General features: G+C 48.4%; 1 protein-coding gene across 15 annotated transcripts in view; it reads left to right on the top strand.

Annotated features, from left to right (window-relative positions):
* Nucleotides 1-12,988: 12,988 nt before the first annotated feature.
* Nucleotides 12,989-14,319, top strand: part of KIF1B (kinesin family member 1B) — a 136,072-nt gene continuing 134,741 nt past the window's right edge. For 14 of the 15 annotated variants that reach the window (XM_036025287.1, XM_036025297.1, XM_036025292.1 and 11 more), the window contains exon 1: nucleotides 13,000-13,279. The gene's annotated coding sequence lies outside the window, so the exon portion shown is untranslated. Of the gene's footprint in view, nucleotides 13,280-14,319 lie in introns of all 15 variants that reach the window. The other variant, XM_028513750.2, reaches the window with a different exon arrangement.

The raw sequence follows: 14,319 nt of genomic DNA on the forward strand, positions 1-14,319 counted from the left end.
GGCCCAGAAGCTGTTTTTCCATGGGTGATGGGGAGAAGCCAGGTGACCTACCCGTCAGCCGGCTTTGACATCTCCTGACCCAGATCGTGGAGTTCACTCTGTATGTACACCTGCTCTCTTCCCCGTTCCTGCGGACCACGGTGTTGCCCAAGTTTCCACCGCCACCCTTCCCTGCAGCTTCCATAGCACCTGCTCGCTCTCCTTCGGGTCTGTTCGATGTCCCTCGGGCCTCATGGACAGTGTCCTCCACGCGATTCTGCCCACCATTCAGTCCCAAAGCCAGTGTCGCGTGTTTCTGGCTTTGTTACAGCCGCAGCTCCGCTTCCAGAAGCTCAATCCTGAGGCTAAAGAGCTCACCCAAGTTTAATGGCGTAACACGGCGGCTATTATTTTATTATCGGCGATCATGCTTCTAGGGAGAACTGAGCTCAGCCAGGCAGCTGCCACGCGAGGACTGTGACGTAGTTGCAGTGATGTGCTGGCTGAGGCGGGGGTCGGTTCAAAGGCTTCCTCGCTCACATCTGGCTGTTGGCCGGAACACCCACAGGTGACCACGCTGGGGCTTTGGGGCTTCCACAGACAGCAGGGTGCCCAGGTTCTGAGAGCTAGCACCCCAAGAGGGTTCGGGCAGAAGCTAGTCTTTTGTGACCTAGCAGCCTCGGAGGCCACCTGGTGTCGCTTCTGCTGCAGTCTCGGGCCTCCTGCGATTCAAGGGGAGGGAGCCATCCGCCCCACCTCTCAATGGGCGCGGAGGCAACGTGGCGTCTTAAGAACAGCCTGTGGGCGGGAGGTCGCGCTGCGGCAGCCACACAGGTCTCTCCCATCTGTGAGTTGTCGGTCCAAGTTTGTGTTTCTGCCCCTTTTCTCGCTGTTCTGTAGGCATTCTTTTGTGTTTTCCAGAACCTAACTCCCTACTCAGTTTTAAGTGTTGGGAATAGCTTCTCTCAATCTATTGTCTTTCTTTTTTAAAAGAGAGAAGCATTTTTTAAAAGATTTTATTTATTTATTTTTAGAGAGGAAAGGGAGGGAGAGAGAGAAAGAGAGAGAGAGAGAGAGACATCAGTGTGTGGTTGTTGGGGGCTGTGGCCTGCAACCCAGGCATGTGCCCTGACTGGGAATCAAACCTACAATGCTTTGGTTTGCAGCCCGCACTCAATCCACTGAGCCACGCCAGCCAGGGCTCAATCTATTGTCTTTCTGAAAGCTTTGTGGTGACCTCCTTTTTTCGAACAGAAATTCTGAATTCTAGTACTGTCATACCTATCTATGTGTTGATTCATGGATTTTTCCAGGTAAAATCCACAGACCATACGATCGACTCATTTTCATGAGCACAGCTCAGTGGCACGGAGTGGATTCAGTGCTGGGCAGCGACCACCTCTCTCTCTCATTTCAAAACTACAGGTGCCCTCCCAGAGCTTTTGTATTTTTTTAAGATTTTATTTATTTATTTATTTATTTATTTATTTATTTATTTAGGGAAAGGAGGGAGAAAGAGAGAGAGAGAGAGAAACATCAATGTGCGGTTGCTGGGGGCCGTGGCCTGCAACCCAGGCATGTGCCCTGACTGGGAATCAAACCTGCGATGCTTTGGTTTGCAGCCCGAACTCAATCCACTGAGCTACACCAGACAGGGCGCTGTATTACTTCTGATTCATTAATTTTCATTGCTATATATTATATAAGTATACCAAAAAATGTATTTATCCATTTTACTATTGGTGGACACTTGGGTTATTAACAGTTTGGGACTATTATAGATTTTGTGGCTATGAGCATTCTTAAGCATGTTTCAGGGTCCATTTGATGTTGGATTTTGGAACTTTGTCAAATGCACTTTTTTGCATTTAATGAGATCTTAGTAGTTTTTTAAAAATTTGAGGCTGTAAATATGGTGAATTACACTGATTATATTTTGAGTGTTAAACAACCTTTTTAATCCCGGGAGAAATCTTACTAGGACATCACATATTATTCCTTTTAGGCATTGTTTGGGCCAATTGCAAAACTTTTGTAAGAATAATTGCATCTATTTATTGATATCTAATATTTGCATTATAATGGATACTGGTTTCTGGTTTTCTTTTCTTGTAATACCTTTTTCTGGTTTTAGTAACTTCCCACTTGGTCTCTATATTTAAGATGCCAATTTTCAATGTTACTGCATTTCTTAATTCAGTGATTCGACATTATAATTTATAATGCCGTTCATATACATACATACATACATACACACACACACACACACACACACACACTTCTTTTTAAAAGTGTTTTCCCTCCTTGTCTGTTCTTGGCGTCTCCTGGTTGGGTTTCTTATTCTGGTCCTTAGTTCACAAATTCCCTCTTTGCAGGCATTTTCCTGTTCAGCCCTGTATTTCCCATTAGTTTTTCTAGCAACTGCTTATTCTATGTCTGTTCCCAATAGTCTCTCTGTGAAGATATTGATTATGCTAATCTGCAATATTTGTTGTGTCTAGTCCATTACTCCTGCCTCCTCTAAGATGTTCACTTGATTGTCTCTGATTTAGAGCTGTTTTGCTCCTCTGGCGTAATTGTAATTATTTTCTCATGAGCTCATATTCCCTTGGGCATTATAAACTACCTGGATGATGATGGCAATGTGGCAATGTGGGAGCACTGAAGCTCAGACCCTCGTTGGTGCCCTCTGGAAGTGTGCACATGTGTGTGTGTCTGTGTGCGTGTGTGTGTGTGTGTGTGTTGGGAGTGTCTCTGAGTGCAGAGCTGCTGGCATTCAATGACAGGTCTCCTAGGTCCCCATTTGCCTCTCACAGGTCACCCAGCCCTCCAAGAAACCTGTTCATCTTTCCCAGCGCTGTTCTTTGCCTGACGCCTTGTACCCTGGTTGTAATGCCCTGCTCCTTAGGGAGTGGAGGGAGGGAAGGGAAAACTTGGGGCGAGGCCGTCTGCTCCTCCAGACACTGCTCCCGCCCAGCATGTTGCAGGGCCGGGGAGTAGTTGCCATGGGGACGGAGAGGAACACAACTAACTCAAGAGCTCATCTCTGGCCTCCCTGCCACCGACAACATGCCCTGTCTGCTCCGAGCGGCCACTGGCTCCCTCCCAGGCACCAAGCACCTTCTGTCCCTCAAAGAATGAAGAATTGTGGGAAATGACTTCAGTTGTTTCCAAACCCCATGCGATCCAGGGGTGGATAGAGGGACGGTGGTGGTGTTTCCGGAAGTCAGACTCTGTCCTTTGTACCACTTTTTGTGGTGGTTTAAATGATTTATACTGTTTTGTTGAAAGCTAAGCATGTTGGATAAATTGTCACCTATGGGAAGGTAGAAAATGCATAGGCAGACTGGATGGTGCTAAAAAAAAACATTGTATCTCTAAAATCTCCCCCTATGATACCTAGAAACTCTTTTCATGGAATATTGTGTGTGTGGGGGGGGGGGGGAGAGAGGGAGAGAGAAGGTTGGGTGTCACCAGGTTTGCACATTCTGGAGATTATTTCTGGACCTTTAGGTCATTTGTAAAAAGAGCATGTTACCTGTCAACATGACGTGGGTGGAAGGAAATTGATGTGTTGGCTATAAAAAAAGCAAAACTTTGAACTCTTATACAGAAAAACACATAAATCAATAGGCTTGGTCTTTGGCTGCAAACACAGTCAGCTATTTATATGGATACTATAGATCCAAATGCCGAGCTTCTTCCTTGCCTTAGGAGGCTGTGCTTCATCGTCCCTTCCCTTCAAACCACAGCCTCCCGAGGCCTCGGTGATGCGCACGGGGTCTTCGTTTCCACTTGACGTCTTCAGGGTGACGAGAAAAGCCATGGCAACCAAGAGGCCTCATCCTCGGCTCTCTCCTTGCTCACTGCTTTGTGGCCAAAAGTCGGGACGAGAGCAACACTTTATTTAGAGCATTGCAAATCATTCCATTATGAAGAGTGCTTACCTCAAAATTTTGTGCAGATCCATTTACACAGCCTAAAAAAAAAAAGGTGAGCACAGCCCTGGCTGGTGTAGCTCAATGGATTGACTTCGGGCCTGAGAACTTAAGGGTCACCAGTTCGATTCCCAGTCAGGGCACATGCCTGGGTTGTGGGCCAGGTCAGGTCCCCAGAGGCAACCAACCATCAATGTTTCTTTCTCTCCCTCTCTTTCTGCTTCCCTTCCCCCCTCTCTGAAAATAAATAAATAAAAACTTTTTTTAAAGGGGGGGGAGCACAGATAAGGTGAATGAGGTTGGTGGTTTGGGGGGCATGCCAGACCGTGAGAGGCCCAGACGTGGACTAGAAGATCTGATGAGTTCGGAGAGTCTGAGCTGAAGGTCCCACTCCTACGGACACAAGGATGAGCTCATTTGCAGATTAGGATTCAATTCAAACCCCAAACCCCAGCTTTCAAATTAGTTGATGTGTCTGGGAACTCAAAGTCAGGAAGGTAGTAAGTGAGGGGAATAAAAATCAAGTTCCCAGCTCTTCCTCCCTTTCCTTTGGAGAAAATTGAGGACAGTCTCGTTGGAAAAGGGGGGAAAAGAGGAAACAACCCATTTTAAAAGACAAGCAATTTCTACTTCTCTGATGGCCAAGCGTGGACTAAGAGCCTGAGAGGGCTGCCAAGTAACCTCTTTAGCTATAAACGAAATAGACGATCTTTTCTTTTTTTACAAATCACATCTTCCCGTGGAAGCAAACACATTCTTGGCTGTGATGCAGGCGTGACCTCATTTCGATGTACAGCGTGTGGGAGAGCTGTCTTTTAAAGTGATGCCTCGCTGGTGGAGATGCTTGCGGTGGGGAGAATGCCTCTGGTTGAGTCAACCGCCGACCGCAGGTTTATTTCAACCCAACATTTTACATGCCGGGACTCTGTAATCTGCGGAAGGGGTCGCTTGCAGAGGCAGGGAGAGAGAGTGTAGATAAAGAATCCATGAGCTTGTTTTCTGACTTGAACATGACCATGGCTTTATGATTACTCATACGATGGTGCATCGGGCATTCCAATTCACACCTGAATCCTTCTTCGATTCTCACACTGCGGAGAATAAGTGAGATGTAATGTTCATTTTAGGGATGAGGAAAGCGAGGGTCATGAGCTCAAGGACACGTAGCAAGTGGCAGAACTAGGATGCAAACCGTCTGCTTGTAAAGGCCAAGTGCTCTCAACCCTTCTCCGTCCCCTCTTCCCTGCAGATGCTTTCACTCGGCATGAATTATATATTCCTCTCGAGAGGCGGTGCCCAGAGCAAGAGTAACACAGTGCAGGTGGCCTGAGACACTGTCAGAGCTGGAACTTGGGGTGAGCTCTGACTCCAGGACAGCCTCCTCGGGCTGGGGGTGGGGGATGCAGGAGATGAAGGGGTCGCCTGAGATGGCATCACTCAGCCGAGCACCGTTCAGCCGTGTCATTGTGCCCCCAGCTCTCTGTGTTGTCTAGAATGCCCCCACGCTTGTGTCCCAGGGATCCCCCCTGGCGGCTGGAAGGAGTCTGTTTCAGGCTGCGTCTCCTGCCCATGTGTTCCAGAGCCATCTGTCACAGCAATTCCCGAAACAACAATTTGGTTTCTTTAATCACGGCTTTAAGACCAAAGTTAATTGATGCACGGGTGTTCCTCATTAGCAAAAATGCCTGTTATAGAAAAATGCTGCATAAACTGCAATTCAGAAGAGGAGAATCTACACAGAGTGTTCTTATCTGGCCGAAACCACAGATCCCCGACCGACCTGACCCGGGAACAGCCGGGCTCACTGATTGCAGCCACCGGCGGCCGCTGATCAAAACGAAACCTTGCACTGATCGTGGTGATCTGAGAGAACACACAAAATGTCCCATTCTTTTCATCTTTCTGAAAACATCAGTGGTTCTTTTTTTTTTTTTAAAGATTTTATTTATTTATTTTTAGAGAGGGAAGGGAGGGAGAAAGAGAGAGAGAGAGAAAAAAACATCAATGTGTGGTTGCTGGGGGCCGTGGCCTGCAACCCAGGCACGTGCCCTGACTGGGAATCGAACCTGCGATGGTTTGGTTCGCAGCCCGCCCGTGCTCAATCCACTGAGCTATGCCAGCCCTTTTTTTTTTTTAATCCTTACCTGAGGATACTATGCTCATTGGTTCCAGAGAGAGGGGAAGGGAAGGAGAGAGAGGGGGAGAGAAACGTTGTTGCGAGAAAGAGACACTGATCGGGTGCCTCTCTCGCTCACCCCAGCGGGGGACCAAACCCGCAGCCCAGTCCAGTGCCCTGACCAACCGGGACCTTTTGGCTTGCAGGGCCCGGCGGCGGCGGCGAGCCAGGGCCAGCGTTTGGTTCCCGGTTCACTGCGTCTGCGCGGATCCTGTGGCGTCTACTGTGTGGTCCTCAGGCCTAGGGCGACCTCAGCAGCTGTGCTAACGTGCAGCTTGACATCCGTGTTACCCGATAAACTGATCTTCGTTTAAATAGAATGGAGCATGGGAGGAAAAGAAAAATGACACCAATCAACTTTGCTACTTGCTTTTGGGGACTTCAGAAAACGTGGACCAGTTTTCCTTTTCTTTTCAAGGCTCTCTAGAAGACTAGAAACTTGTTTTCAAAGGTGTCTCCTTTGCCCTTTTCCTCAGCGTGTTTTTGGAATTACTCTCCTAAAATTTGTGTTTCTATCCCGTGGCATGATTTTGACTACTCCGGTCAGTAACAGAATTCATTTTCTGTATCAACTTAGTTTTTAAAAGCAGCCAAAAGTCACTTGGATACAAATGTTGTTTCTTGGGATTGTACATATGCTTTTAAAAATTTTAATTTTTGTTGGAACAAGGCCTTGCTTCTTCTAGCATTACAATTCCCCCATTTCCAACGTGTCCCTACCAATCTCGTTTGCTAATCATTCAGGCGATGAACTTTGCTAGAATTAGTGGTGAAATATAAGTCAAGCAACATCGAATGCAGGTTTGAGGAACTTTCCAGTGAGTAAGATGCATGAGTTTTGTAATATCTATTTTGGCTGATTTTCTTTTCCTTCCTTCTGTGCTCTGAGTAGTTGAAGTCACCAGATAGAAACCAGTTTTCAGCAAACGAGAGATTTGCTGTGCTCATTGGTTTCCAGACAGGGTGGACTAACCAGTTCTAAAGCGTCTTCCAGCTTTGATTCTCTGATTCCAAATAACCTCAGCATAAGTGGAGTCACCCTACATTAATATTAATGAGTCAGGCCACATTGCATCCTGTTTAAGTATTCACTGAAAAACCAAAGCAGTTATTGATTTATCCTGAGCTCCCTATTATTGTTCTTTAATACAATGTTTAATACAACTTGTATGCACATACTTATACCAATTAGACTTTAACTAATATTTATAAGGACTTTGTATTTTTTTTTAAATAGATATTTTCTAGCTTCAATGTGGTAGACTCCAGGTCCCAAAATGTAAGCAGTTCCTGTTTTTAAATGTGCAACGTGATCAAGGACTTTACGTGTGTTGTTACCTGACCTTGGTTAAAATAACTAAAAAATAAAATTGTCTCTAGGTATGGTTAGTGCTGCAGAGAACGGCAGTCTGAATTCTCCCAGAAATGAAAATGGGCTCTTCCTACATTCTTTGGTCGGTGCTAGTGGCAACATGCAGCAGTTTTGAATGAACGTGGATGGACCCTGAGTCAGAAAGGCCAACTGTTTGGCCCAGACTCGGCCTTCCCCTGTGCCGGCTGTGAGACCAGCTTATCTCAAAACCAGGTCAGGGGGAGGGTGTGGCTGATGGTCCCCGCCCACTCAGTCCCTCCGGCTCCACCCAGCTCCTCTGATCCGCTGCTGACCCAGCCTGCAGAGGCTTGTTGTATCAGCCGGAATGCCTTGGGGCAAATATTGGTTTACAATGGTGATATAGATATACATTTTAATCTGCACCTGAGGATATGTTTATTTTTTTAAAAGATTTTATTTATTTATTTTTAGAGAGGGAAGGGAGGGAGAAAGAGAGAGAGAAACATCAATGTGCGGTTGCTGGGGGCCGTGGCCTGCAACCCAGGCATGTGCCCTGACTGGGAATCGAACCTGCGATGCTTTGGTTTGCAGCCCACGCTCAATCCACTGAGCTATGCCAGCCAGGGCTAGGACATGTTTATTGATTTGAGAGACAGGGGAAGGGGAGAGAGAGAGAGAGAGAGAGAGAGGGAGGGAGGGAGAGGGAGGGAGGGAGAAATATTGATCGGTTGCCTCCTATAAGTGACCCAGCCGGTGGAACCCACGACCTAGGTATATGCCCTGACCCAGAATCAAACCACAGCTTTTTGGGGCACAGGACGATGCTCCAACCACCTGAGCCACTGGGCCAGGGCAATGCTGAGATATTTTTTAACAGGCAGTAAAATACAGAGACTACCCTAATGGTACCCACCACCCAACTCTATCAACCTTTCCACCCTTGTGTCAGTTTCCCCCAAGAGATAAAATATGACAGACACAGCTGATGCTTCCCGATTCCTTTATTCTCTCCCTCCTGGCGTAACTAACCTCTGTCCTGAACTTGATGGCTGTCGTTCCCATGCAGGTTTTTGTCCTTGATTATACATGAATGTTGTCCTAAACAATGTAGCATTCATTCATCTGCATGTTTTCATCCTTTACATGTGAAGTGGCATTACTATACTGCATATATTATCCTGCAACTCATTTTTTTTTTTTTTTTTTTGCTCAGCTTTACGTTTTTGAGAGCCCGTCATTGTGCTAGCTATTTACCTGTTGCTTCCCGGCCAGGACCCACCCCTCCATAGTCTGTATTTCTCAAGCTCCTTTGCCAGTCGGTTTCCTTTAGATTCGGCCAGTAGGAGGTATGGAGATGAGGAGCGAAGACTTCAGTTTTCCTTTCATTTTTGCTCTTTCCCTTCTTCTGGTGTGTTTTTTTTTTTTTTTTTTTTTTTTTCTGACACAGCAAAACCTCTCTTCCATACCCTCAGCTCCAGTCCTGGCCCCTCCTTGAGTCTCTGAGCTTCAGTAACAAACACCCCCTCCTCATTTTTTCTCCCAGTGCTAGGGGTACATAGCACCTTCCTGCAGTTTCTGGGCTCTGAGTTGTCATCTCTTCTTCTTCCTTTTTGCAACATCTGGATAACCAATTCCTCCATTAAATCTCCTGTGTTTGTAATAACTGCCATGCCTTCTATTTTCTAACTGGACCCTGACTACCGGAGACGTGTTGTTAAATGGAGCTCTGGATCACGCATTTTAACAGCTGCACAGTACTCCCTGATATGACTATATCACAATGTATCCATCCATTCTCTCGTTGATGGGCATTTCAGGTGTTCCCGATTACAATGTTGCAAAGACCATTCTTGTACCTGTTTCCTCACTCACCTACGCAAGAGTTTCCTAAGGGTAGGCACCGGAAGATGAATTGCCGGGTTAGAGGGCTGTGCTCATCTTCCATTCACCCACTTTCTTACACATTTTCCAAAGTGGTCGTGCCATTTCACTCCCTTACGTCACTTGGTATTGTTACACTTTTCATTTCTGACAATTTAGTGGATGTGGCATAGTATCTGATTTCCAGTGAGTTAAGTGTGTTTTCATACCTTCCTCTGTGAACTACCTACTTATATCCTTTTGCATATTTTTCTATTAGATTATTTGTATTTCGTGTATTGGTTTGTATCATTGTAAGTTGATCAGATTTCTTTATAAATTCTGAATCATTTTCTGGTTACATGTGTTGCAAATATATTTGTCCAATCTGTGCTTTGTTGTTTGTTTTGTTTTATAACATCTTTTATTGTGTAGGAGTGACTTTTAAAAAAAAATAGACAAATTCATCAGTCTTTTGTGGTGTTTTTTTCTCTTGTTTTTCTTTTTTAATAAATGTATTTTATTTTTTAAATTTTATTTATTTATTTTTAGACAGAAGGGAAAGGAGGGAGAAAGAGAGAGAAACATTAATATGTGGTTGCCTCTCATGCACGCCCTACTGGGGACCTGGCCTGCAACCCAGGCATGTGTCCTGACTGGGAATCAAACTGGTGACATTTTGGTTTGCAGGCTGGTGCTCAATGCACTGAGCAACACCAGCCAGGGCTCTCTTGTTTGTCTTTATCTCAAGGTTGGAAAAATATTTTATATTTTTTACTAAAATATTTAAAGCTTTGCTTTTCTGATTGAGGTGTTCAGTTTACCTGAAACTTATTTTTTTGTGTGATGTGATATAAGGATCACACTTTTTTACCAGTTAAGCAATTATTTCAGCATTCAGAGCTTATCACTTCCCCACTGATTTGTCATGCCAGTGCTGTCATATGTTCCATTTCCGGATGCATGGGGTTTGTTTCTGGACTCTGTTCTGTTCCATTTCTGCTTCGTATATTCTCGTGCCAATGCAACAGAGGCCTGATTAGTATGATGTTACACAGAATCATGCTAACTTATGGGCACGTCCCACACCTCATTTTTCAAAATAGCTGTGGGTATTCTTGGCTTTGTTCTAGCCAGTGAATTTTTTTTAATGGGTAGGGAATAGACTTATCATTTCAATTTTACCATCACCTTGTCAAATTCCACGAAAAATCCTATTGAAATATTAATTTCAAATATTAAGTTTACAGATCCACTTGAAAAGAATTGACAGCTTTATAATATTTTCTTCCTATCTGAAAATAAAGAACAGCTCTCCATCGATTTAGGTCTTCTTGAATGTGTTTATTCAATACAGTTGTATATATATATATATATAATTTTCCATATTGGCCTTGCTCATCTTTTGTCAATTTATCCTTAAATATTTAATAGTTTTATTGCTATTTTTAATGGGATCCTTTTAAATCACTTTTTCTAATTGGCTATTCCTATATTGATCTTGTATCTGGGAACCTCATTAGTCCTGGTAATGTGGCTGTGTGCATTACATTAATAGATCTTTTCATGTCATTTGTTTTCCTTGTATTCCACAGATCACTCTACCAGGCCATGGCTAAATTCAATCTTCTAGCACTTCACGACTTTTAAGTGGTGCCTTTGTACAAAATCTGTAATCTGAGAAACTCAGTGGCTCTGAGGGGGACCTCATCTGTCACAGGGGCACAGGACTTATGCAGAACAGGCTATTTTGGCCTTGAAACCTAGAACAGCCTTATCTGCTTATACGGACCCTTCCCTGTGTGCTTGGGGGCTGATTACCTCCACTATTTTAGACTCTCTTTAGTTTGAACTCCACTGAGAACTCAGACAATGTTAACTACCATCCAGGTTTGTGTAACTCTCCATGGTGCTTATCATAGTACTTAGAGCTCAGGCCAGGAGTAGCTGGTGTCCACTGATGAATTGAACAGCTTCTGTTTACTAGCCCGTTGTAGTTTCATTTTCGTCCTGGCCTTCAGGGCGCTAAGAGCAGAGTGTTGTGCTCGATGGTAGCACATTCCTATCACTCTGTTTTTTAATATTTTTTCCTTTCTACGAACTCCTTTTATTCATACAGGCTCCCCCCACACACAGCCTCTTATTGCATCATTACTCCTGTTTTAATGCTATACAGTGTTATTGTTTGTATTCTGCCGTGTGAACTGTGTCAACTGGAGATAGGTGGAGTTTAAATTCTAAATTCAGCGAGACAAGTTCGGTGAATGCTGATTGGATGCCGAGTGCGAGGGCTTGACGTCAGGGTGGAGGTTTTCCCAAATCGTGAGTGTAGAAAATTATTTTGGATGTGTCAGTGTTTATTCCAGCCATTTTCAACCTTTTCCACCTCATGGCAGAAAAAATACTAGTTACTAAAATTTTGCGAGACGCCAAAAATATATTTTTTACTGATCTGACAAAAATATATATTTTTTATTAATTCACACACTATGCTTGTGTTGGTTGTTGTCATTTTAAAATTTGACAATGTAAGGTAAAAGAAGTCAGTACCCCTGACTAAATAGGTACTGCATGTTTTAAAAAAATCTTGCATCACAGCAGGTGAACATCGCTGGTCAAGGCTTACAAGCAAGGCTTTTCACACCCAACACTGCACTGAATTCCGGGAGGAAGGGCGAGTCTATTTTATTTTCAGTTTCTTCCAGCACATGCGAAAGCATTTCGCAACCTTGTAAAGTACTGGTGCTTGGCATGACCATTGCACGTATTACCGTTGAATATTTTCAACGGCAGTGAAATTGGACGGCTCATGAACAACAGTTGCGGGCTTTTTCTTTTGAGCTGAATGTAAATCCGATTTTTAAAACATCGCTACCGGATCTCACGTGTTCTCGGGGTTTCTGAATTCCAGCAGCCCTCCTTCAAGGGCATCTCCCAGAGGGGAGCTCAGCTCATTAACTCGGGAGCCACACAAAGCTTTTTTCTTCCTTGACTCTCGGGCCCTTCGTCTCTGTCTCCCAAGGAGACAAGTTGAATGCCCACTAAGTCATGCTTTTCCATGACTGATGACGCCTTTTTTTCCCAAGGTGGCGTGTAGGAGGTGTTGTGATCGGGCTCGGGAAGAATAGGCCGGGCAGCTTTCCGCGGGAGAATACATTCATCCCTTTGCGTGTTTCAGCTCCGACTGCGCCGCGCTCGGCGGCTTCAACGTGAGAGCTGTTTCCCAAACTGCCAAACATTCCGCACTCGACCGCCTCCCACGTTTACCTCGGCTCCTCCGCAGGCATCTGGCCCCCACCAGCCCTGCCCCGCCCCACTTAGCCGAGCTTTGTCCGCTTCCAAGGCGGATCATCCGGTTGGCCAGGCGCGGCTGCTGCCGCCTAACGCCCTTCGGGGGGTCACCGGGGAGGAGACGCTGCGCGCCGGCTTCGCCCACCCCGCACCCCAGCACTCCCACACTCGAGCCGACATCTAGGCCACTAGGGGGCGCCCAGCGACTCCGTAGCTCCCGGCCGCAGCAACCCCCTCCAGCTCTCCCTGCGATTGGTCGGCCACCCCGAGTCCTGCGCTCCGATTGGTCGCTGCCACGTCAGTCGCGGACGCCGGGGCGGGCCGAGGTGACGCACGGCTGCTGGGCTTGGGGCGGTGTCCCGCGCCGGCGGCTGCGGGCGGAGCTTTGCGAAGACCCAGTCCGGGCAGTCGGACGGCGGCGGTCTGGGGAGGCACCGGCGCGAGCCCGAGCCCCTCGTCACCCCCCGCAGGCGCCACCGCCGGCCCTTCGTTGCGCCCCGGCCCCCCGCGCTGCCGCCCTCCGTGGCCCTCGATGCGGGAGCGGGCCGCTGCGTGATGGGGCTGCGGAGAGGCGCCCTGCGGCTCGCGGCGGCCGCTGCTCGCGCTGAGGAGCGTCGGTGCTCGGCCCCCCGCGCCCCCGCACGCCGCGGCGCCTGCTGACCCGGCCGGCCCGCCCGCCCGTCAGTCCCCAGCGCCGCTGAGGTAAGGCGGGCGGCCGTTCGCGCTGCCGCCGCCGGGTTGGGGAGGGTCGGTCTCGGGGGGAGGGGCGGCCGGGCCGGGGTCCGGGCGGCGTCGGAGCGCGGGAGGCGCTGGGCGGGGCGGGAGCGGCCCACCCTGAGGGTGCTGCCCCACCGGGGGCCCCGGCGGGGTGGGGGAGCCTCGCCCTCGGGGAGTGGGGGGCCCTCCCCAGGCTAGCGGCGAGCCCCGGGCCGGGGTCCAGCGGCCTGCTGGGTCCCCGCAGCGCCCCGCACCAGCCCTCCGCTCCCCTGCAGCTGCCGCGCCCGGGCCGTGCCCCGCGGTCGGCAGGCCCGCCGCTCTCGGTCGGTTCCCGCGGCTCCGCGCGCACTGCAGCTCCGTGCGGACGGCGCCGCTCCCTGTCGAGGCCCCCTTCCTTGTGTCCCTCATCCCTGTCCCCTATTGTGGTCGGCGCCGGGGCTTCGGCCGGGGGTGCGGCGGCGCCCTTTTGCCAGATGGAGGCTGGAAAGGGCATGGGGTGGCTGGGGAAAGCCGGCGGCGCAAGGACTGGGGAGGGGAGCGCGGCGGCGAGGGAGGGAGGGGGCTCGCTGGAGGCCGGCCAGCCCCGAGCAGGCGGCCGTGGTCTCGGCGCTCGCAGCCCGGCAGGACTCTGGCAGCCATATTGGGAGGATGAGCTGACAAATCCTTCAGGAGCCAAGTCCTGTTGCTGGAAGGCACCTAGTGACAGCCCTGGCAGCCTTCGGGGCGACGAGCCGCAGCAGAAGCCGAGCTCGGTGGGGGTTGGGAGGCCGCTCGGGCGAGCCAGTCATTGTTCAGGCACCACCAGACACTCCAGGCCCTCCGACCAGAATGCAACTCCAAAGTCACTTTTCCTCCTTGGGGAGTGTGCTTCCCGAGCTTCCAAGGGAACGTGTCTTCAAGATTCCCGTCTTGCTGGGAGGAAATACCGAGTGTGTGTTCATCTCCGACGGCCAGGGCCGTGGAGGGAGCGGGCGCTCCAGGATGCCGTCCGTGTGCACACAGGTCCGAGCACTGCTGGCCGAGGC

The sequence above is a fragment of the Phyllostomus discolor genome, chromosome 5, assembly GCF_004126475.2.
Source record: "Phyllostomus discolor isolate MPI-MPIP mPhyDis1 chromosome 5, mPhyDis1.pri.v3, whole genome shotgun sequence".
Classification (NCBI taxonomy): Eukaryota; Metazoa; Chordata; class Mammalia; order Chiroptera; family Phyllostomidae; genus Phyllostomus; species Phyllostomus discolor.